A 9,393-nucleotide genomic window follows, 5' to 3' on the forward strand; every position below is an offset into this window, starting at 1 on the left:
TCATTCGACAAGTATTTGTTAAGATTCCCTATGTGCCAGGCACTCTTCCAGCACCTGTACATACAGCAATGAACAAAGTGAAGACCCCTGCCTTTCTTGAACTTATATTCTAGGTGGGGGATTAGATTCAGACCAGAAACATGAAACATAATCAGTTAAGTTATATCATTTGTAAAAAGATTATCAGTAGTACAGGGAGTAAAGATGGCGTGGTAAGGGCAATGAAGAACAAGGGTTGGGGAACTTCCCTGGCAGTCCAGTGGTTAAGATTCCACACTCCCAATGCAGGGGACACAGGTTCAATCCCTGGTTGGGGAACTAAGATCATGAATATTATGCAGTGCGGCCAAAAAAAAAAGGTTAGGAGACGGATCAGGTGGGCCTCACTGAGAAAGGCACCTTTGATCAGAGATTGGAGAGGGAGGAAGCCATGCAGATGTCTGCAGGGAACATTCCAGCTAGGAGGATCAGCCGGTGCAAAGCCCTGAGGCAGAATGTGCCTGGCATGGGAGAGGGGCAGCCAGGAAGCCATGGAGACTAACGCTGAGTGAGGTTAAGGGGAGCAGAAGAGACAGTGGTGGCTACGGAGGGGATGTTGTGGGACCTTGTCAGCCACCTTCGGATTTTTCTCTAGAAAAGGTGAAAACCGAGGCCAGGTCCTGAACAGAGGAGGGGGCAGGATCTGACTCAGTAGCAGCTCTAAGTTTTAAATGGATTATTCTGGCTGCTGCATTGAGACTAGACTCTGGGGTGAGGGCAGGGAACCAGAAGGGTGACAGTGACAAGGGCTGTTACAGATGTTCCAGACATGCATGTCAGGTGTCTCAGCCCAGGTAGGGGCACAGTTAGGGTGAGAAGCTGGGCATGTCCTGAAGGTAGAGATGGCAGGGTTCCCTGATGGCTTGGGTACGTGTGTATGAGGGGAAGGGCAGAGACAAGTCCAGGGCGACTCCAAGCTTCTACTGTATGTGCTGAGGGAGGCTAGAAGAACGGGAGTCTTGGGAGGGAGATCAGTTTTGCCCATGAAAAGTTTAAAACACTGACTGGACATCAAAGTGGAAATGCCATTTTTATGCTAAGGTGTGTGACTCAGGTTCAGTAGAGTGACCTGTACTGGAGCCTTGGCTCTGGGAGGCAAAGAGAGTGGATTGGTGCTTGAAGCCAGGGTTCTAGATATGATGGGGACAGTTTGGGTTTGGAAGGAGGAGGGGAGCGGTAGGGACTGAGCCCTGGAACATTTCTCTGTCGGGAGGTAGGAGAGATGAGGTGAAACTGCAAAGAAGCTGGTGGGAGCAGCCAGGAGATGGGAGGAAACCCAGGAGAGTGCAGGTTCCAGAGAGACAGGCAAGCATCAGCTGCTGGTGGAGGTGAGGATGGAGCACAGACCAGTGGGTCCAGCAACATGCAGGTTACTAAGGACCTTGACCAGGGATTTTTTTGTGGAGGGAAAGGCAAGCCTTTCTGGAAAGCGTAGAGGAAGGAGAGGTAGGACCTAGAAATAACAACCGTAGACAATTTGTGTGAACTTAGAGGAGCAGGGCTGACAGAGACGTTTAAGGAAGACTGGGAAGAAGCAGCAGTTATTGAGAGTATGAGATAGGAAGAAGCTGGCAGGGTGGTGGGTTGGAGGCAACGGAAGGACTTCTGGGCCAGAGCCCTGGAAAACAGCACATGGAGATCGGACAGTGGCATCAGGGGGCATGCAGCGTGGCCAAGCCAAGCACTGCTAACAAGGAGCATCCTGGGTCCAAGATGAAGCCAGGGACCTCGAGGAACAAATACATGTGCTTAGTTGCTCAATTGTGTCTGATTTTTGCGACCACCAGGCTCTTGTAGCCCACCAGGCTTCTCTGTCTATGGAATTTTCCAGGCAAGAATACTGAAGCAGGTTTGCCAGTTCCTACTCCAAGGGATCCTACTCCCGACCTGTGTATGAAACCCGTGTCTCTTGCATCTCCTGCATTGGCAGGTGGATTCTTCACCACTGGGCCACCTGGGAAGCCCCCACAAGGAGCATATGGAGGGACCCAGAAGACTCACTCAGGTCTCAGCCTTGACTTCCTTTAAAGTCATCCAGCAACCGACTAACTTTCAAACATCGTTGCTGCTGCTCAGTCGCATCTGACTCTTTGCGACCCCATGGACTGCAGCCCGCCAGGCTCCCCTGTCCATGGGATTCTCCAGGCAAGAATACTGGAGCGGGTTGCCTTTTTTTTTTTTTTAATCGTGGAACAGTAATAATAGACTGCATGCTACTTATAAAGAAAACGTAGCCCTGGGAAATATCGGAAAGAACAAACGGCTTTCAAAACCATACTAGGCTGCAAACCTACCCTGCCACCCGCAGCCGGACCTGGGACTGGATTAAGTTTAACCCCCAACATCCATCGACTCCCAACCCAGCATGTCCATACAAGGCGGCCTCTGCTGCCCCCTGGCGGTCAACGGCCAGAGTCTGGGCTGTGCGGTGACTCAGCCCATACATTACAGAATCTTGTGGTGGGGACGCTCAGCTGCAGCTGTTCAGGGAGCCCTGAGGTTCCAAGGCTGTCCAAGAAAAAATCCTGGCTGGCGCATGGGAAGGACGCAAGCAAGAAGGCTTCGGGCCGGCCAAGAGAGGGGTGGGGGCTTCATTCATTCAACACTGGGCATCTTGGGCAAGGAGTAGCTGCCACTCTCACGCTTGGCCAGGTCCTTAGGGAACCAGGCCTTGGTCCCTTTCCCCATGAGTTGCCTGACCTTGGAGGGGTTCCTGGCGCAGAGGAAGGGGCTGGAGTCCCAGACTCACCCTTAACCGTGTGTTCTGAGAGCCCCACCAAGCATCACCCAGTTCGTCTCCTTATCCTGTCCACATCTCTCCTGGGGTCAAGCTCATCAAGGCACCCGGAGCCCCCAAATCGCACCCGCACGCGGCCCCCGGCTTAGTTTACGGTATTGGCACTGAGTCACCCCAGCCGCGGGAAGCAGGGACATGCCCACCAGGATAATCAACCAAAATCAGTTTCTAATCTTTGCTCTGAACTTGGGAAATGGAGGTTAGAGAGCGTTCTAGAACGCAGGGGATGAAGAAGGCGGAACCAGAAGAAGCAAGGCACACGTGTCGTGCCACATTCTGTGGCTGGGCAGCTAAGGCTGGGGGCAGGCGGGGAGGGCTGGGGTCAGAGCTAGGTGAGGGCCTAGCGGCTCCACGTACGGCTCTGAGCAAGACGCCGAATGGCTGCTGCCCTATGGAGGGAGAGCCTTGCTGGCCACCGAGTGGGCAGATATCGACAGAGGCAGAGGTTCAGGGCTGGAGGCAGAACGAAACTGGAAGGCAGAACTGATGCTGGCGCGGGCGGCAGTCAGAAGACTAGAAGACCGCTCTAGGCCAGCCTCGTCTCCCGCGTTGCGCTAGAGACCCGCTAGAGGGCGCCGCTGTCCCGCGAAGCCGTGCTTGGTCTCTGGCGCCGCCCAAACCCCGCACTCCAGCCTCGAGAAGCCCCGGAAGGGGCGGGGCGGGGCGCTCCGGGGCCACTTCCGGCTTCAGCTCGCACCGGAGGCGTGGAAGTGGGGGCGGAGGGTGGGAGATGGGGTGCGCAGGGACTCAGAGGGGTTTGGGTTCCGAAACTTGGGGAACGTTGTCAATAAGAGGGAGAGGGAAGTGTGCGAGGAAGCCTTGGTGGGCCGAGGGCAGGCAGTGTTGCGGGGTCGGGGTGGGGAACAGCGTCAGGAGGCCAAAGCCGAGGGACGGCTCTGATCTGCAAGGCTGCACCCTTGGTAGCTCTTGGCCCCCACCTAAGCCTCCAGCCTTTTCCCTTGTGAAATACAATCCTGGAGCTCCTGGGAGGCTTGGCGCTGCCCAAGACCTGAGAGCAGGGCAAGGAAGGCTTTCCAGCAGTGGAGTAGAAAGGTGCTCAGAGCTGGGGAAGCAGCTAGAGGCGGCTGGGGAACACTTTCAGCAGATTTTCTTTAAATGTTGGAGCAATGTCCGTTTGGAGAAGAGGCCAAGCCTGTGGAGAGGACTAAAAGGGGACTAGTCAGCCCAAACCTGCTGGAGGAAACTAGCTCAGCCCAGTTATATGTGCCCTGGCCACCCCACCCCCCGCCCCACGTCCACAGCTACCCTCTCCTAGAGGATGTGGAACAACCCTGTCTCCATAGGTTTCACTCCATCACCCTCATCTCCTGCACCACATGGTGGCCACCCCATGCCTTCTTTCCTACATTCTCTCTTGTCCACAGCAGCCAGAAAGAACTTCATTTTTAAAAATAATTTTATTTGTTTTTGTCTGTGCTGGGTCTTCGTAGCTGCATGGGCTTCCTGTAGTTGCATTTTGCCAGCTTCTCAATAAGGTGGCTTCTCTTGTTGCAGAGCACAGGCTCAGTAGTCATGGCTCATGGGCTTAGTTGTCTCGCGGTATGTGGGATCTTCCTGGACCGAGGATCAAACCTGTATCCCCTGCACTGGCAGGCAGATTCTTTACCACTGAGCCACCAGAGAAGTTCCCCACGGGGAGCTTTAAAATAGCAGATCATGTCACCCATTCCGAAAAATCCTCCAATTGTTTTTGGGTTTTGTTTGTTTGTTTGTGTTTTAGGCTTGCACTGCTCGTGGGATCTTAGTTCCCTGACCAGGAATTGAACCTGGGCCCCAGCAGTGAAAGTACTACGTCCTAACCACTGGACAACCAGGGAATTCCCTAAAAACCTCCAATTGTTTTCATCACATTTGGAATGAAATTTGAACGTCTTCCTGCCCTGTGGCTCTGATAACCTGACCTGTCCTTACTCTCTGCTGGCACTAGCCCACAGCTGGGCCTGTGTTGGCCCAGAGCATCTCAGAAGTTTTTCTCCAACAGCCTGTAGCTATCCTCAACCAGGCTCGTTCCTCTAACTTTGTCTAGTTGGCTTCAGGGCAGCATTTGCTCCCTGCAGTTCTGCAGAGCAATGTCCCAGGCTCTCAGGGCCCAGTGACCAGCATCTCTCCCAGAACAGGTCCTGTTCCTCTTCCCCCTCTACTGCTGGTCCATCTACAAGAAGCTCCTGAGCCTTGGTGGCTCGGCCTTGGAGGCACCTCACAGGCTGCTTGCCGTTGCATCACCTTCATTAGGGCTGTTTTTGATCCTTCATTAAATTAAATTCCAGGAAGCAGTGCTAATGAAGGCCCTAACGAGTCGCGGGAGAAGCTTCTAGCCCCAGCCTTTGGATAGCACTGACAGGGAAGGCAAGGCAACAAGGTGAGCAGAGGAGTGGCTCCTGGGGATAAGGCTGATTAACATTTCCCAGGCCCTCTTAAGGATCCTGGGTTTCTCAGGGGAGGTGACCTTTAGAGGCTGCGTAGGTGGCAGACACGGGCAAGTTGGACAAGAGCTCTTCAAGGATATGGAGGGGGTCTCAACTCAGTCCTGGACCCAGAGCCTTGAGGGCTCCCTGGATCCCCTGGACAGTTCTCCCCGAGTCATATCAGCAGCATCCTGTGAATGCCAAGATAAGTCAGATTTTCAGGGCCAGACATGAGTCACTGGCTTGGAGATGCTGGGATCTGCTGCAGGTTCACATACAGTCCTGCCTCAGCATCTCTTAGGCACTTGGGAACTCCCTGCTTGCACTTCACCTCACTGATGCCTCGTGGCTGCCCTCTCTCACACTACAGACCCTCTTGCTCTGGCCAGGCTGGCCTTTCGGTTCCAGGAACACCCAGGCCCTTCCCGCCCTGCCCCAATGTCTTTGCTGTCGCTCCTGCCTGTCTATCACCCTCTTTTTTAGCTTGTCACATGCTTGGTCCCTTCTCATCATTCAGAGTTCCCCTCCTTGGGAACAAATCACTGTTCCTCATACATACACTTCCCAGTGGCTCTCGTGTCCCCTGCTGAGTTCCTCTGAAACCCTGGAGTTCATTTCTCTGTTGACATGTTTGGTGTGTGCTCCTAAAGGGCAGACTTCCAGCTGCCTCCTTCACCATTAGGTTCTTAGCACATAGTCGTTGAATGAATGACTCCTCCTCTGAGAGCCTCCTGCCCCTGGATCAGGTGGAATCCCCTAGCCTATCAAGCAACTTTTTGGCATGGAGTGCTGGGGGCCTGAGTTCTCCAGGCACCAAAGCCAGTTGAAGGAGGGGGACCCTGGACCCCAAGGCCTACCAGGCTTGGGATTGTTTCTCTGGGGGGAGGGAAGAGAAGCCTGGGAATGGAGGTTTGGAAGAAAGGGGCAGAGAGGACGAGGTGGCTGACTCCAAGCTCAGAAGTGCTCCTGGGCTCAGAAGCAGGAAAGAGGAAGTGCTGGGGGTGTACCAGGAGGTGGAGCCTGGCCAAGGGCTGCAGGGAGGGAACCAGCCCGGGCCACTGAGATCTACAGGCAGAAGTCAAGTCAAACCAGCCCAGGCCACTGAGATCTACAGGCAGAAGTCGCTGAGACTCTGTATCTGTAAAGCTGCGATTTAATGGTACAGAGTCTTGCTGGCGACTCCCTGCCATCTGTGAGCCATGGAGGTGGGGTGGCCAGAATCCTGAACTCGGCATCCCTATGGGGTTCTGCCTGTTCCTGGACTCTGGGCTGGAGGCAGACACGCCTACCACGAAACTGCCTTTGGGGAAGTACTGGCAGCTTCCCCTTCCTGGGGCCCGTGGGCTGGTGTGTCACAGCCCACTAAGGGGGTCTCCATTCCTCACCCTGTTCAGCCTGGTACATGACAGGAACTCAGGACAGAAGAGCTGCTCTGTGGCCTGTGGTGAGCCCCAAGGCTGTCCTAGCTCTCCAAGGGAGCCAGTAGCTGGCCCTTCATTCCAGCTGGGGCGCTATCCTCATCTCTGCTGAATGTCATTTCACTGACCCTTACAGTCTAGTTCAGGGGGTGCTGGAGCAACGTGCAGTGCAGAGAGACAAGTTCTGGCTCCTCTGGTGCCCAGGAGGCCCCAGCTGGGCAACCATCCTCTGCCCCCAGAACAGTGTCTCATGAAAGGATAAAAGAACTGGGTTCCCAAGTGTGAAGGAAGCAGCATGCCTGTATGGCCCTCACTGGATGACCATGGATGGGTCCCGACCGCTTCTGGGTCTCAGTGACCTCAGCTGCAAAGCCAGATGTTTCTCTAGCTCTGACCCTCGATTTTCTCCCTACCTCTTTCTGAACCCCCCCTTCCCAGTCCCTGTTTCCTCTTCCTTCAGTGATCTCCCTCTAACACTGCCCACACCACCTCCACCAAGAAAGCTTCCCAACCTTCCTAGGTACCTTGAATTTCTCCCCTCTCTCCACAAACAGCTATGGCATATTTTTTTTATAGCAAGAGCAGGATTAATTGTTAACACTTCTCCCTGCTCCAGGGTGGGGGAACCCCTGGAAAGGGTGAATTAAAGTTTATGTGATTCATTCATTTTATTTAACAAAGATTTACCTACCAGCCCCAAGGATTAAGCTGTAAGGGGTCTGGAATCAGAGATCTGAATGGGGGGAGAGACTCACCACCAGGCATGGTAGGATCTGTGGGGGAGGGGAAGCCCCAGGACAATAGGAGTCAGAGATGCCCAGTTTACAGCCAGGGAATGAAAGATAGGGAGGAGGGAAATGGAGGAAGGGATAAAGGAGGACATGCAAGAGGGTGTGGAGAGCAAGGCAAGTCAGATGGCTGGAGTGCTAGGGTGTCACAGGTGGAGGGAGATGATGTGGGCCTTGGTGGTAGACAGCCCCTACAGGGCCTGGCAGAAATTACTATTATAGCAAGTCACCCATACTGAGGGCGTTCCATGTACCATGCACATTCTGAACATTTCCCTACATTTCCTCCCTTAGCCCTGATCTCTGCCAGTACAATGGGTAGCTATGACTGTTAGGTCCATTTTACTGATAAAAAGACTTGAGACCCAAGGAGTTTCTGGTACTTGTCCAGAGTCATACGCCGCCAGCCAGTTTGCAGACTGCTGCTCGGAGGGTCCTTGCTGTCAGCCACCACTGTTGGGCTTCTGCCCCTGCATGGTCCAAAGCAATGTGCATGGGGTTTATCCTCAGGGTACTGGGGAGCCACAGAAGGTTTGTGTGCAAGACGGTGATGTGGCTTCTTTGAGCAGGATTCCCTTGACTGCCATGTGGAGGAAACTGGAGAGCCAGGGAGAAAGCTGGAGGCCTAGAATAAAGGACAATGGGGCCATATTTGAGTGGGAGTTAAGGAGGAAAGGAAGGGAAGAAACTGACAGGATGTAGGGATGCAGAGGAAGGATCATGGCTCTGGCTGGTCACAAGGCCACAAGGTGGAAAGCCCAGGAATAGGGATTATTGGGGGTACTCGAAATGACTGGGCTTCAGAGCAGTGGTGAACATGGGGCTGGTGATTCAGGGAGACGCTGGGCTGGAGATGGTGCTGTGGGGTTCTGAGCCCCAGGAGTGGTATGTGACAGGAGGAGCAAAGGGAGGCTTCTTTCCAGTAGCCCTGGGACCCTCATGGAGACGGGGAGGGAGCAGCCAGGAGCACTGGATGCAGGGGTCGCTGGACTCTAGGAAGAGCACTTGAAAGGAGGGACTAACTGGTACAAATACCACAGGAACTGGCTTGGGGCGAGGGGGCCATGCCTCCCAGTGGCCCTGTCCTGCCTGGCCTCCATTGATTGGGGTCTGTGTCTGCCCACCTCTGGTGAGCCTGGCCTCCCAGGGGCTGACAGGTTCTCCTGTTGCCTGGCAACTGCAAGAGCTGTTGGCTGTTGCTAGGAGCAGGCTGGGGAGGCCGGAGGAGGGAGGATCAGCTCTCGAGTGAGGGGCGGGGCTGTTGGGGGAAGAGGCCTGCCTTGGAGCTGGGTTTGTAGCCTTTGTGGACAGGCTGTGTTCTCGACTGTGTGTACCCATGTTTACAATGTGTTCTGTGGATTTGAAGCATTTTGGAGGTTGAGCCTATGTATGGATGTATAGAGCGTATCTCAGAACGTCTGTGTCCCTGGGTGGGTATTGTGTGTTTTCAACAGGTTTGCTGCATGCTTGTAGCAGGGCCTGCCTGAGCTTTGATTCCAGGCAGGAGAGAGTCCTGGGGGAACCATTTGAGGATTTACAGGCCAATGCTTCCTCAACAGGAGAGCCATTCAAATAGGGACACACACACATTCCAGGGAGAACGGACAGCTTGAGAACTGGTAGCGGAAACAAGATGTGTGTCAAGGTGGTAAGGAGGGAGTCTGTGCTAAACAGGGGACTGCGGGTGGCCAAGCATTGCTGGCCAGCTCACTTCCTGGCTTCGTGGACTTTCCTTGTCTTTGGACTGGGCCCTCCCCAGCTCCAGACACACAGGACACCTTCCTGGGTAACCCTTGGCAGACTTTTTAACGGTCCAGTAGAGGTCAGGGCTGTGGGCTTCTTATGGAGAAGAGAGTCAGAAAGACTGAAATGTCCCGCTAGAAATGCTGCTGCCTGCCCCTCCTCCCCCAACACCTTTGTCCAGC

General features: G+C 54.3%; 1 non-coding gene across 1 annotated transcript; it reads right to left on the reverse strand.

The window, feature by feature from the left end:
- Positions 1–4,602: 4,602 nt before the first annotated feature.
- TRNAE-UUC lies at positions 4,603–4,674 on the reverse strand. Its single transcript has one exon. It is a non-coding gene; the product is annotated as a tRNA-Glu (tRNA).
- Positions 4,675–9,393: the final 4,719 nt, after the last annotated feature.

Source organism: Bos indicus x Bos taurus, chromosome 22 (assembly GCF_003369695.1).
Source record: "Bos indicus x Bos taurus breed Angus x Brahman F1 hybrid chromosome 22, Bos_hybrid_MaternalHap_v2.0, whole genome shotgun sequence".
Classification (NCBI taxonomy): domain Eukaryota; kingdom Metazoa; phylum Chordata; class Mammalia; order Artiodactyla; family Bovidae; genus Bos; species Bos indicus x Bos taurus.